The sequence below is a fragment of the Phyllopteryx taeniolatus genome, chromosome 4 (assembly GCF_024500385.1).
Source record: "Phyllopteryx taeniolatus isolate TA_2022b chromosome 4, UOR_Ptae_1.2, whole genome shotgun sequence".
Classification (NCBI taxonomy): domain Eukaryota; kingdom Metazoa; phylum Chordata; class Actinopteri; order Syngnathiformes; family Syngnathidae; genus Phyllopteryx; species Phyllopteryx taeniolatus.
Genome location: NC_084505.1, coordinates 33,480,008 through 33,494,936, shown reverse-complemented (window position 1 = coordinate 33,494,936; position 14,929 = coordinate 33,480,008). Strand labels below are relative to the sequence as shown.

At 42.8% G+C, this 14,929-nt stretch overlaps 1 protein-coding gene across 3 annotated transcripts in view; it reads right to left on the bottom strand.

Annotated features, from left to right (window-relative positions):
- vps37c (VPS37C subunit of ESCRT-I) overlaps positions 1-14,929 on the bottom strand; it is a 153,955-nt gene that overhangs the window by 74,613 nt on the left and 64,413 nt on the right. The window lies entirely within an intron of this gene.

Here is a 14,929-nt window from a genome sequence, read left to right as displayed (position 1 = left end):
ATTGGAACTGTGGTCATAATGTGGTTGGTGCGTGTTGTGGCGGCCATCCCAAAACCCGTTGGTGGACACCGGCGGTGAGGGATGCAGTCAACCTGAAGGAGTCCTATCGTGACTTTTTCCAGCTATTCTATATCTGATCCAGATTAAAATACCTGTGAATAAAAGCTTAATTGTTGCTCTCGTCTGATATTCATCTTTTGATGGCAAACCCTAGGTGGATTCAATTAAGTTATAGAAATTAGGGATGTCCTTTTTTTTTTGCACCAGAGTCTGAGTCTTTAATTTTAAGTCTCTGCCGATACAGAGTCCCGATCCGATACATCCACAATGCATTAAGAAAAAAAAAAAAAAAAAAAAAAAAAAAAAAGAGTATGCATCCAAATTGTCTCAAAAATACAAATGTACATGCATGCATACACAGAAAAACAGAGATGCACACAATACACACACACGCACACACAGTGGCGTGAAAGTGTTTGCCCACTTCCTGATTTCTTTTTTTTTCATGTTTGAGACACAGTAAATGTTTCTCATTTAAATATTAGTGAAAGACAACACAAGTAAACACAAAATGCAGTTTTTAAAAAGGTTTTTATTATTAAGGGAGGAAAAAAAATCTAAACCTTACATGGCCCTGTGTGAAAAAGTGATTGCCCCCAAAACTGAATAACTGGTTTCTTTTTTTTTCATGTTTGAGACACAGTAAATGTTTCTCATTTAAATATTAGTGAAAGACAACACAAGTAAACACAAAATGCAGTTTTTAAAAAGGTTTTTATTATTAAGGGAGGAAAAAAAATCTAAACCTTACATGGCCCTGTGTGAAAAAGTGATTGCCCCCAAAACTGAATAACTGGTTTCTTTTTTTTTCATGTTTGAGACAGTAAATGTTTCTCATTTAAATATTAGTGAAAGACAACACAAGTAAACACAAAATGCAGTTTTTAAAAAGGTTTTTATTATTAAGGGAGGAAAAAAAATCAAAACCTTACATGGCCCTGTGTGAAAAAGTGATTGCCCCCAAAACGGAATAACTGGTTGGGCCACCCTTAGCAGCAACAACTGCAATCAAGCGCCTACAATAACTAGCAGTGTCTCTTACAGCGCTGTGGAGGAATTTTGCCCCACTTATCTTTGCAGAATTGTTGTAATTCAGCTACATTGGAGGGCATGAACCGCCTTTTTAAGGTCATGCCACAGCATCTCAAAAGGATTCAGGTCAGGACTCCAAGTAGGCCACTTCAATTTGTTCTTCTTCAGTCATTCAGAGGTGGACTTTCTCGTGTGTTTTGGATCATTGTCCTACTGCAGAACCCAAGTTCCTTTCAGCTAGAGGTCACGAACAGATGGCCGCACTTCAGGATTTTTTGGTAGATAGCAGAATTCATGGTTCCATTTATCACAGCAAGTCTTCCAGGTCCTGAAGTAGCAAAACAGCCCCAGACCATCATACCACCACCACCATATTTTACTGTTATGATGTTCTTTTTCTGAAATCCGGTGTTATTTTTACATCAGATGTAATGGGACACACACCTTCCAAACAGTTCAACTTTTGTCTCGTCAGACCAAAGAGTATTTTCCCAAAAGTATTGGGGATCATCAAGATGTCCTCTGGCAAAATTGAAACGAGCCTTAATGTTCTTTTTGCTCAACAGTGGTTTTCATCTTGGAACTCTGTCATGCAGGCCATTTTTGCCCAGTCTCTTTCTTATAGTGGTGTAGCGTATATTGGTTTTGGACAAAAGCGTAATTAATTTAGGAACGTGAACGCCTGTGTTTACTTCCAGTGTAGCTTGATGTACGTTTAACGTTACAATCAAACTATCTTTTTCTCGTATCGGGCACCACGTCTCTTTTTATATTCGTAAATTTTAGGAAAAGTGACGAAAAAACCTCTACCAATCTCTGTTATCTAGAAGGCTGTTACGTAGATGAAATAAGAGTGCTTCATTACAGCGATTTTACTGTTTCACTCAAACACACACAAAGCACAACAGGAAATGGAATTTTATAGAACATTTTATTAAATCTACAGGTAACAGGGAACAATGCAGAGGGACTTTACTACAAAAACACAAGGTACAGATAAACATTCATAAAGAAGAAGATATAGGGTGAAAGACATTACTATGCACCAATTTGTACTTTCTAGTAATCACTGCAATGTTTTACTCATGATGTTGGTAGCCGGGTCTGGTCTTTCTGAGTTGTCTCAGGAGGAACGGAGGCAGCTTTAGTTGAAGATGCAGCACAAAAAGTAAAAACAAGAGATGCAAAAAGAAAGTTGTTGTCACGTTGAGGGTGCGCTCGTATCGTTTCCTGCCGTTTGAACGTGTTGCGGACCCCGCTCTTGCTCTCAACTGCGGGCGTAACTGTTAAGAATGGCAGAAGTGACTCCCTGGGAAAACGGATGGAAGCCGCACGGCAGGCTTCGGACAGCGTCGCCGTCATGGTCCGAGGTCGCCCGCACCATTTGGTGACACAACAAAGGAAAAAGAAAAGGGGAGGGATTGGCCTAAACCGGCCCGTAGCTTAAGAGATGTTAGCCATGAAGAGCAGAGAGCCAAGAGAGCACGAGAAGAAGGGTTGATGAATTTTGTGTGCCAACTGAGGCGGAGGAAAAGACCATACCCATCGACTCGGGTTTCCAGTTTAAATTTTGTTCCAGCTGCGTGAGCCACGCCCTAAGTACGAGTTGAGACTCATCATATTAAAAAAACAACAACTTTGAAACTGTCTCTCACTCATAGATCAAGCATATAAAATTATTGTTTAAACTTTAGTCTTGGCAAATCAACTACTCATTGTTCAATACAATATCATTTCGTACTGTTTGGCTTCAAATCAAGAGGAACACTTCTCAAAGTCTCGTAGCCGGACCTGTAAAATTGACATTAATGATACAGACATCAAGGTATACATTTAAAATATTCATGAAGGTTTGTTTTGTTTGTTACAAGCGTGGGAATTCTTCAATGTCATTTTAATGTCCACAGGCAGTGTCTCAAATCACCACTGGGGGGGTGATCTTGTTCCATTGTTCAACAGTCATCAATCACTTCCTTCCGCCGCCAATCATGCTGTGCCAGTTATGAGGAGAGTTGCAATCAATTCATGGCTGCAAATGAAATGAACCAGGTTTCTTGTGTCTTGTGAAAATAGGCCAGCTGGCTGGGTCAGGAAGCAGGAATGCAAAGGCCATTGGTGGAGTCATGAACACTGACCTTAACTGAGGCCAGCAGTTCTTTGCATGTTGTTGTGGGGTCCTCTGTGACCTCTTGGATGAGTCGTTGGTGCACTCTTGGGGTAATTTTGGTCAGCTGGCAACTCATGGGAAGGTCCACCACTGTTCTATGTTTTCGCCATTTGTGGATAATGGCTCTCACTCTTGCTCGCAGGAAAGCTTTAGAAATGGCTTTGTAACCTTTTCCACACTGATAGTGCCTTGGAAAAGTATTGGCCCCCTTCTCAAATTCTTATATTTTTGCATAGTTTCCCCACTTTTATGTTTAAGAACATCAAACAAATGTAAATATTGGACAAATATAACCCAAGTGGCCTTAAAATGCTGTTTGTAAATGGGGATTTTATTTATTTAGGAAAAAAAAAAAAACTTCAAAGTTACCTGGCCACGTGTGAAAAAGTAATGGCCCCCTAAACCTCATAACTGATTGGGCCAGCCTCAGCAGCAACAACTGAAATCAAGCGTTTCCTATAACTGCCAATAAGTCTTTCACATCTCTGTGGACATATTTGGCCCACTTTTGCTTTGAGAATTGTTTGCATTCTGCAAAAATTGAGGGTTTTCCAGCATAAACGGCCTTTTTAAGGTCATGTCATTGCATTTCAATCGGATTCAAGTCTCTACTTTGACAAGGCCACTCCAAAACCTTCATTTTGTTATTTTAAGCCATTCAGAAGTTGACTTGCTGGTGTGTTTTGGATCATTATCCTGCTGCAGAACCCAAGTGTCATCTTAAGGTTACAAACTGATGGCTGAGCATTCGCCATGATTTTCGGTTAAAGAGCAGAATTCATGTTTCCATCAATCACAGCAAGTTCACCAGGCCCTGAAGGAGAAAAACAGCCCAAGACCATCACACTACCACCACCATGTTTGACTGTTGGTATGATCTTCATTTTCTGAAATGCTATGTTACATTTACGCTAGATGTAAAGAGATACACAACTTCAAAAAAGCTGAACTTTCAGCTTGTCAGTCCATATAATATTCTACCAAAAGTGTTCAGATGTTTTTTTGCAAAAGTAAGATGAGCTTTTGTGTTATTTTTGGTCAGCAGTGGTTTTCGCCTTGGAACTATGCCATGTATGCCATTTTTGCCCAGTCTCTTCCTTATTGTTCCGTCATGAACACTGACTTTAACTGAGGCAAGGGAGGCCTTCAGTTCTTGAGAAGTTGTACTGCCTCCTGGTTGAGTCATTGCTGTTTTCTTAGTGTAATCTTTGTAGTCTGGCCACTCCTGCGAAGGTTCACCACTGTTCCATGTGTTCTCCATGTGAGGCTAATGGCTCTCCCTATGGTTCCATCCATTAAAAAAATGTAAAACAACCAAAAAAAATTAATAAAAAAAAAAAAAAAAAAAATCACCGGTGTCGTGTGAAGTTACTTTTTGTGTCAAAACGCTGAGTTCCGATGCGTACCCTTCAAAATAAAAGGCTACTAGCTTAAAACAGGAAGTCAAGCTAAAATTTGCACATATAAACCATTTGACATGATGAAACAGTCCCAAATATCTATTTCAACAATGCTATATTTAACTTTTAGCTGAAACATTAATTAATGACTATTAACTCAATTGGGTTAGTTCCACACACATTGGCTTTTAGTTCATAGGTTTGATATTGATACTGGTTATAAAGAACCCCACTTTAGTCCATGCTGCAGGTTGCTAAGAAAATGGATGTTCATAATTTGGACACCATTTATTTAAATCCTGCAACCTTATTTGACCCAGCCCCCTAAAAGAATCGAAATCGCGAATCGGTTGGAACCGGAATCGAAATAAGGAACCGGAATCTAAATCGGAATCGCTCAAATTCAAACGATGCCTGACCAGAGGTAACTGAATATTTTTCCTTCATGAATGCAATCAACATTTAAAAACAGCATTTTAAATTCACTTGGATTATATCCGTCTGATATTTACATTTGTTCGATGATCTTAAACAAAGTGGGGAAACTGCATGAATAAGAACTTGAGAAGGGAGGCAATACTTTTTCACGTTACTGGATATCAGGCTTTGCAGAGCAGTATACTATAGTATAGTAGAATAGTATATTACGGCTCACCCTGAGTATCGTTTCTCCTTGTTCTTAATGAGCGTGACTGAAAGCCTGCACAGGTTTTGGGGACAAGGATGCTGTATGTGTGGCGTGCACACACACACACGCACGAACAGGAAAACGAGAGAGAACAAAAGTATTTGGCCTTTTGTACCAAGAAAAAGGGGAGTCACCCCAAAAGACCACAGCTGGAAGGACAGAAGACACCGCTGATATTGAATTTCACTCTAAAGTTATCCGTGGATCTAAAATAAGAAAATCAATCCCCACCTTTTGCATTGTCTCACACAGCATGGTTAGCATATGCAATGAGTATTTCAATCTTATTTGGTGGCTAAGAACACAAAGTCCGTGATGTAACATTTTCGTGTTGTCTGAGTTAAAAGACAATCATTTTATTTGGTTGACGAACAGATTTGACTCCAGACCTGTGAAAAAAACAGTCATTGGTGACATTGGTGTCAACATATACACTTGGAGCATTCGTGCAGGGTTAAAAAAATATCAAAACAGACATTTAACCCAGTAAAACTTTGGATAGTCATTTCCAGCTTGCACTGACAATCAAGCGCCAGTGGGTGTCGCCTGTGCTCCACCAATGATCCCAGATGGTTCATTGTACTTCATTTGAGCTCCTGCGAAGGTCGGTGATAAATAATTCCATTGTGGCCTATCCAACTAATATATCCATTGTCGCCATTGTCCCGAATTGTCACATTTGAAAAGAGGGTTTCAGAAATTCTTGCTCATTAGATCAATCCACAGAAAAAGGTATTTGTTGGAGAAGCCAGTAAGAATGGCCGGGAGGGAGGACTGTTAATTAGTTTATGGCCCAGTTGATATAAACTAGGTTTTCTGTGTCTTATGAAAACAGACCGGCTGCTTGAGGGTCATGAGGCAGGAATGCAAAGGTCATCAGCTCTTAGCGGTGCCGTCGATACGTGTTCGATAGGGCATATTCGCTACACAGTTGTGCAAATTAAATGAAAATGTAAGCATTTAAAAATTGTAGCGTACACGCCATGGAAAGATGACACCCGGCACCCCAGTCTCCCCGAGTCTAGACAACCACAGGGTGGCGAGATTCAACTTCACATACAGACGCTAAGTGAATCACCAGCTATGATCATCAGAGGTATGACACAGACATTTGCTTTGGCATGCCGACACTAAGGGAATTACCAGCACCTGGAGCATCAAAGTGGAGACCAAAGATGCAGAGTTCGCACTAGAACACTAACATAATTAACTTCCACCACCAGCCAGCCCGGAGGATTTCACCAACAAAGGAGTCTCCGCCAGCCAAGCTGGGAGTTTGGACAGAGCAACAGCGACACCCACTGGCGACGGTATGGCACTGCAGACTCGGGTTCATTAAACTCTTTACCGGACTTGGCTGGGAGTTAATATTTTAAGAACTTTACATGAACGCCACTAGTGACTGTATTGCTGCAAACTTGAATGTCTGACGTCAAATCTGTTGTCAACTGAACCAGAGGAAATGTTTCACTCCACTACATTGAAAATAGCAGTGTTTTCAACAATCACATAACATTTGAAACATTCATTACAGGGATTAAAGAGGATGAGCATGGGACAATGCAAAGCGGGAAAAAGGTCTTGTTATCTTAAATCCAATAATTCATATTTTCATATTGCAGCCATTTGCCAAAATCATTTAACTTTTCCCTCAATGTCCACATAGCACCCCATACGGACAGAAAAAAAACGGAATTGTTGACATTTTTCCAGAATTATTAAAAAGAAAAACTGAAATATCACACAGCCATATGTATTCAGACCCTTTGCTGTGACACTCATATTTAACTCGGGTGCTGGCCATTTCTTCTGATCATCCTTGAGATGGTTCTACACCTTTATTGGAGTCCAGCTGTGTTTGATTATACTGATTGGACTTGATGAGGAAAGCCACACACCTGTCTAAATAAAACCTTACAGTTCACAGTGCATGGCAGAGAAAATGAGAATCATGAAGACAAAGGAACTGCCTGAAGAGCTCACAGACAGAATTTTGGCAAGGCACAGATCTGGCTAAGGTTACAAAAAGATTTCTGCTGCACTTAAGGTTCCTAAGAGCACAGTGGCCTCCTTCAGGAGGCATCCTTCGCCACAGCTGCCCTTCACGCTGTCCATCTGCCTTGTGTCAACCATCGAGAGCTTCAAGTTCCTGTGAATTACAGTCTCTCAGGACCTGAAGTGGGCGATCAACATCAACTCCATCCTCAAAAAGGCCCAGCAGAGGATGTACTTCCTGCGGCTTCTGAGGAAGCACGGCCTGCCACAGGAGCTGTTGAGACAGTTCTACACAGCGGTCATCGAATCAGTCCTGTGTTCTTCCATCACAGTCTGGTTTGGTGCTGCTACAAAAAAGGACAAACTCCGACTGCAACGGACAATCAAAACTGCTGAAAAGATTGCCAGTACCCACCTACAGAGGACTTGTATGCTGCCAGAACTAAGACAAGAGCGTGCAAAATCCTCTCGGACCCTCCACATCCTGGCCACCACCTCTTCCAGCTCCTTCCCTCAGGTGCTACCAAATAATGCAAACTAAAACTAGCAGATATTCCAACACCTTCTTCCCTCTTGCCATCAATTTCTTAAACAGCTAACTTACAATTCCATTGCAACATGCTGCCAATTTTTTGTCTTGAGTTTGTTGTCACATTTCTGTCGGGCCAATTTTACATTACCCGTGCACTCACCACGCTGCACTATTTGCATATCTGTTGTTGACCAATACTGGGCAGTCATGCCAGAGTAGCATCTGCACCACTTACACACTGACTGAGGAGTATCTGCAACATTTGCACAATCGATATTGTGCCAGATTATCGCACTACTAGTCACATTAAACTGCATATATTCCTTGAGGTCTCGGCGCCCTTTGCACAATGGTCATTGCACCGGACTATTGCTATATTAGTCATTCAAACTGCTCTAATTGCTAGAGGACTCTGCATCTTTTTGCACAATTGTCAAAAATAATTAGTAAAATAATTAAATAAATAAATAAAAATAAGGAAATAATAATAGGCGGCACAGTAGACGACTGGTTAGAGCGTCTGCCTCACAGTTCTGAGGACCGGGGTTCAATCCCTGAGACAAAAGGAAGCAGAGTTGGAGGTGGCAGAAATGAAGATGTTGAGGTTCGCTCTCGGAGTGACCAGGTTGGATAAAATTAGAAATGAGCTCATCAGAGGGACAGCCAAGGTTCGAAGTTTTGGAGACAAAGTTAGAGAGAGCAGACTTCAATGGTTTGGACACATCCAGAGGAGAAATAGTGAGTATATTGGTAGAAGGATGATGAGGATGGAGCTGCCAGGCAAGAGAGCTAGATGAAGACCAAAGAGAAGGTTGATGGATGTCGTGAGGGAAGACATGATGGCAGTTGGTGTTCGAGAGGAGGATGCAGGAGATAGGCTTACATGCAAAAGGATGACGCGCTGTGGTGACCCCTAACGGGACAAGCCGAAAGGAAAAGAAGAAGTTATCTGGTAATGCCAGATTATTATTTTTTTTGACAATTGTGCAAAAAGATGCAGACTCTTCGATCATTTAGAGTAGTTCGAATGACTAATATTGCAATCATCCGGTGCAATGACAATTCCGCAAAGAGCCCCGAGACTTCAAACGAGTAGTACGATAATCTGGGACGATGTTGATTGTGCAAATGTTGCAGATACTCCTCAGTCAGTGCGCAAATGGAGCAGATGCTACTCTGGCATGAGTGGCCAGTATTGGTCAACAACAGACTACTACAGTGACTACTACAGTGAGTGCACGAGTAATATATAATTGGCCCAGCACAAATGTGACAACAAACTCAAGACAAAAAGACAAAAAATTGCCCGCATGTTGCAATGGAATTGTAGGTTAGGTGTTTAAGAAGTTGATTGAAAGAGGGAAGAAGCTGTTGGAATGTCTGCTAGTTCTAGTTTGCATTGATCGATAGTACCTACCTGAGGGAAGGACCCGGAAGAGCTGGTGACCGGGATGTGGAGGGTCCGAGAGGATTTTGCACGCTCTTGTCTTAGTTCTGGCAGCGTGCAAGTCCTCAAGGGTGGGTAGGGGGTTACCGACTATCCTTTCAGCAGTTTTGATTGTCCCTTGCAGTCGGAGTTTGTCCTTTTTTGTAGCAGCACCAAACCAGACTGTGATGGAAGAACACAGGACTGATTCGATGACCGCTGTGTAGAACTGCTTCAGCAGCTCCTGTGGCAGGCTGTGCTTTCTCAGAAGCCCCAGGAAGTACATCCTCTCCTGGGCCTTTTTGAGGACGGAGTTGATGTTGATTGCCCACTTCAGGTCCTGAGAGACTAATTCCCAGGGACTTGAAGGCCTCGACAGTTGACACGAGGCAGCTGGACAGCGTGAGGGGCAGCTGTGGCGAAGGATGCCTCCTGAAGTCCACGATCATCTCTACAGTCTTGTGCGTGTTCAGCTCCAGGTTGTGTCGGTCGCACCACAGCTTCAGCCGCTCCACTTCCTGTCGATATGCAGACTCGTCACCGTCCTTGATGAGGCCGATGACAGTGGTGTCATCTGCAAACTTCAGGAGTTTGACAGCTGGGTGCGCTGAGGTGCAGTCGTTCGTGTAGAGAGAGAAGAGCAGCGGAGAGAGGACACAACCTTGGGGCGCCCCAGTGCTGATACTGCGTGTGGATGAGGTGGTCTCTCCCAGCCTCACTTGCTGTGTCCTGCCCGTCAGGAAGCTGTAAATCCACTGGCAGATGGCAGGTAAGACGCTGAGCTGGAGAAGCTTGGAGGAAAGGAGTTCAGGGATGATGGTGTTGAACGCTGAGCTGAAGTCCACGAACAAGATTCTTGCGTAGGTCCCTGCACTGTTGAGGCGTTCTAGGATGAAGTGCAGTCCCATGTTGACTGCATCATCCGCAGACCTGTTTGTTCGGTAGGCAAACTGCTGGGTGTCCTGCAGGGGGCCTGTGATGCTCTTGAGGTGGTCCAGCACGAGATGTTCAAAGGACTTCATGACTACAGATGTCAAGGCGACAGGCCTGTAGTCATTTTGACCTGAGATTGCAGGTTTCTTGGGGACTGGAATGATGGTGGAGCGTTTGAAACAGGATGGTACTTTGCACAGTTCCAGAGAGCTATTGACGATCTGAGTGAAGATTGGAGCGAGCTGGTCGGCGCAGACTTTGAGGCAGGATGAGGACACATGGTCTGGGCCTGCCGCTTTGTTAATCTTTTGTTGTTTGAAGATGCGTCTCACATCCTGTTCATGGATGGTTAACGCATAAGTCAGATGTGTGATTGTGGTCGGTGGTGTGGCCGGGTGGGTGTGGGGTGTGAAAGTGTCCTTTTCAAATCTCCAGTAGAAGGTGTTGGCTAGTGTGCTATTGTTCTCAGCTTGGGGGGTATCGTCGCTTGTAATTTGTCAGCGATTGGAATGCATGCCAGACTGATTTAGGGTCGTTAGCGCTAAACTGTTTTTCTAACTTTGCTGCATAGTTCCTCTTTGCAATGTTAATTTCTTTAGTCAGCTGGTTTCTAGCTCGATTATACATGGCCCTGTACCCGCTTTGATGTGCGTCCTCCTTAGCTTGGCGAAGTTGGCAGGTAAGTTTGGCAGTGAACCACGGCTTGTTGTTGTTGAATGTGCGAAATGACTTTGTTAGTACACACACCTCTTCACAGAAACTGATGTAGGATGAGACAGTGTCCGTATATTCATCCAGGCTGCCAGCTGAATCTTCAAAGACACTCCAGTCTTTGCAGTCTAAACAGCTTTGAAGTTCCATCTTTGCTTCATTGGTCCACTTTTTCACTGTAGGCTTCACACATTTAGGTTCTTGCCTGTATGTCGGTATTAAGTGAATTAAGCAGTGATCAGACGAGCCCAGTGCTGCACGAGGTTTGGCACGGTATGCGATTTTTAGCGTAGTATAGCAGTGGTCCAAAATGTTATTTTCCCTGGTAGGACAGTCAATGTGCTGCTTGTTTGTGGTTGAGTTTAGCTTTGTTAAAGTCCCCGAGAATAATGAGGGGTGAGTCCGGGTGTTTTTCTTCAATTTCTTTGACTTGTTCGGCGAGCATTAGCAGTGTGGCGTTCATGCTAGCTTGAGGCGGAATATAGACACCAGCGAGAACGAATGATGCGAACTCACGCGGTGAGTAGAATGGCTACAGTTCAAAAACAGCGACTCCAAATGCGGGCTGCAGTGTGTGCTGAGCTCTGTGACGTCCGTACACCATTTTTTGTTGATATAGAAGCATATCCCGCCTTCTTTTGTTTTCCTCGATGATTCCATGTCGTGGTCTGCCTGGTGAAGATGAAAGCCCGGAAGCATGACGGCACCATCGGGTACAACCTCAATTGTAAAGCACATGGCGGCGGAACGTCCGAAGTCTTTACTGGTCTTTATCAGAAGATGAAGCTCGTCCATTTTGTTGGGTAGGAAGCGTACATTTGTGAGGTGGATCGACGGGAACGCCAATCTGTATCCTCTCTTGCAGAGTTTCACCTGGATGCCGGCTCGCTTCCCTCTGTGGCGTCGCCTTTGCCTCCAGGCGCCGAAGACCGCGGTCGACGCTCCGGTGAGTAACTCGGGGACTGTCTGTTGTACTAGAGCGGCTCCAACTACTGGAGACAAATTCCTTGTGTGTTTTGGACATACTTGGCAAATAAAGATGATTCTGATTCTGAAAAAACTGAGCGGATTTGTAAAATTTTGTGAAAGAAAGTCCGGAGTAGCATCCTTGATGGTTAGCAAGTCTCCCCTTGTGTAAGTGAGTCGTGTAATGTCTCCAAAGACGAAAGAAAAACACAAAAACAATACTAGAGAGCGCGTAACCGAGGCGACCACACTGGTAGGCGTCATCTTGTCTGATTTTGAAATTATTTTAGCAAATGGCTGCCATTTTACAAAGAGCGAAAAATTTAAGGGGGTCTGAATACTTTCCGTACCCACTGTAAACTCCATTCAAGTTGTAGAAGCATCTCAAAGATGATCAGTGGAAATCAGATGCACCTGAGGTTAAATTTGAGTGTCATAGCAACGGGTGTAAATACTTATGTACCTATTATATTTGAATGCTTACATTTTTTATAAATTTATACAAATGTCTGAAAATGTTTTTACTTTGTCATTGTGAGATATTTTATGTATATTTTTTTGTTTTTTTAAACTATACTCAAATCAGCTTTAGATTCAGTCTGTAACAGCAAAATGTGGAAAATGTGAAGGGGTGTGAATACTTTCTGTTGGCACTGTATGTCATAAGGACCAAATACTTTTCTAACTTCCCCCTTACGATTCATTGTGACTTCCTGGTCCACCACACTGCCCTCTTCTACTCTCCCTTCTCTCTCATTTTCCTGATTCATCAACTGCTCAAAGTAGTCTTTCCATCTGCCCAGCACACTACTGGCACCAGTCATCACATTTCCATCTCGATCCTTCATCACCCTAAACTGCTGTAGATCCTTCCCATCTCTATTCCTCTGTCTGGACAACCTGTATAGATCTTTTTCTCCTTCTTTAGTGTCCAACCTGGCATACGTCATCATATGTTTCTTGCTTGGCCTTTGCTACCTCTACCTTTGTCCTCTGTCACATCTCCATGTATTCCTTTCTCCTGTCCCACTTCTTAGCTAACCTCTTTCCTTGTATGATTTCCTGTACTTTGAGGTTTCACCACCAAGTCTCCTTCTCTTTCCGACTAGAAGATATACCAAGCCCTCTCCTGCCTGTCTCTCTGATCACCTTGGCTGTCATGGTCCAGTCTTCTGGATCTCCTCCTTTACACTGAGAGCCTTTCTCACCTATTGTCGAAAAGCCACACAACACTCTTCCTTTCTCAGCTTCCACCACATGGTTCTCTGCTCTGCCTTTGTCTTCTTCATCTTCCTCCCAAACACCACCAGAGTCATTTTACGCACCACCATCCTATGCTGTCTAGCCACACTCTCCCCTACCACTACCTTACAGTGAGTAACCTCCTTCAGATTACATTGTCTGCACAAGATGTAATTCACCTGCATGCTTCTACCTCAGCTCTCACCCTATGTTCCTGCCTCTTCTGGAAGAAAGTGTTTACTTCAGCCATTTCCATCCTTTTTGCAAAGTCTACCACCTTCTGTCCCTCCAAGTTCCTTTCCTGGATGCCGAATTTACCCATCACTTCTTCATCTTCCCTGTTTTCCTTCACAAACATGTCCATTACAGTCTGCACCAATCATGACTCTATCTGTCTGGGATGCTCAGAACTACTTCGTCTAGCTCCTTCCATAATCTTTCTTTCACACCTAGGTAGTGATGGGTATCGAGAACAAATTGGAACCGGGACTAACGTTCCGGTTCTCCCAGAATCGTTCAAATTTTAAAATTTTGGTTTCCGGTTTCGATGCCTTGCAGTCCGCCGATCCCGAAGAAGAGAGTTGCGAAAGCCAGTGAAGAAGAATGCGCACGAAGACGCGCTTGTGCTCAATGGTGGCAGCAAATAAAAGTGTGTCTTAACTTTGTGAAAATAAATGACCAATCGCCTCAGTGCAACACTTGGAATAAGATTATCTTGTGCAAAGGAGACTTTCACGATGTGTAAATGTCTGACGTTCTCCCTCCCGCTCCGAGCCTCAGCCTATGCCACGCGGAACTTCAGTCAAGTCAATTGGTTGAGTGAAACAATAAAATATGTCTATCCCAACATTGAGGCAGTTAACAAGGTAAACGGTTGGTTGCACTTTTGCACTGATGGATTTTAGCGTTTATTTTAGTCTTCAAACCAACGTAAGAGCAGATGACAGAAAAAAAAAGCTTAACATTGAGCTAAAACTTCACCAAAGGTCAAACAAGCAACGTTACGTTACAATGAATTGCGACAAAATTCACATAAACTTTGTCTCACAGTATCACAAACATTAACTTTGTGCCTTATCGGTGGGTAGGTAAAAGAGTCAACCTTTTATTGCATTTGGTTCCATTACTTTCGTTTTCAAAATTCGCTGGTGTCGTGTGAAGTTACTTTTCATGCCAAAATGCTGAGTTCCAGTGCGTGCCCTTAAAAATAAAAGGCTACAAGCTAAAAACAGGACGTCAGGTTAAAACTTGCAGATATAAACCATATGACGTGATAAAACGGTCCCAAATAACTATTTTAACAATGCTATACTTAACATTTCACTGAAATAATCACTAATGAATATTAAGTCAATTGGGTTAGTTCCACACACATTGCCTTTTAGTAAATAGGTTTGATATTGATACTGGTTATATGTTCTTTTTAGTTTATGCTGTGGGCTGCTAAGAAAATTTCGCCTAATTTGGACACCCTTTTTTAAACCATGCAAACATTTTTGACCCAGCCCCCTAAAAGAATCGGAATTGAGAATCGTTTGGAGCTGGAATCGAAATGAGGAACCGTAATCGGCACCGGAATCACTCAAATTGAAACGATGCCCAACCCTACCTCTAGGTCACATCCTACCTGTGGGGCATAGACACTAATTACATTATTACGTAACACGAGCAATTTCAAGTTTCTGCCTCATCACTCGATCTGACACTCTTCACCTCTAAGACATTCTTAGCCAACTCTTACTTTAAAATAACCCGTATTACATTTCTCTTACCATCT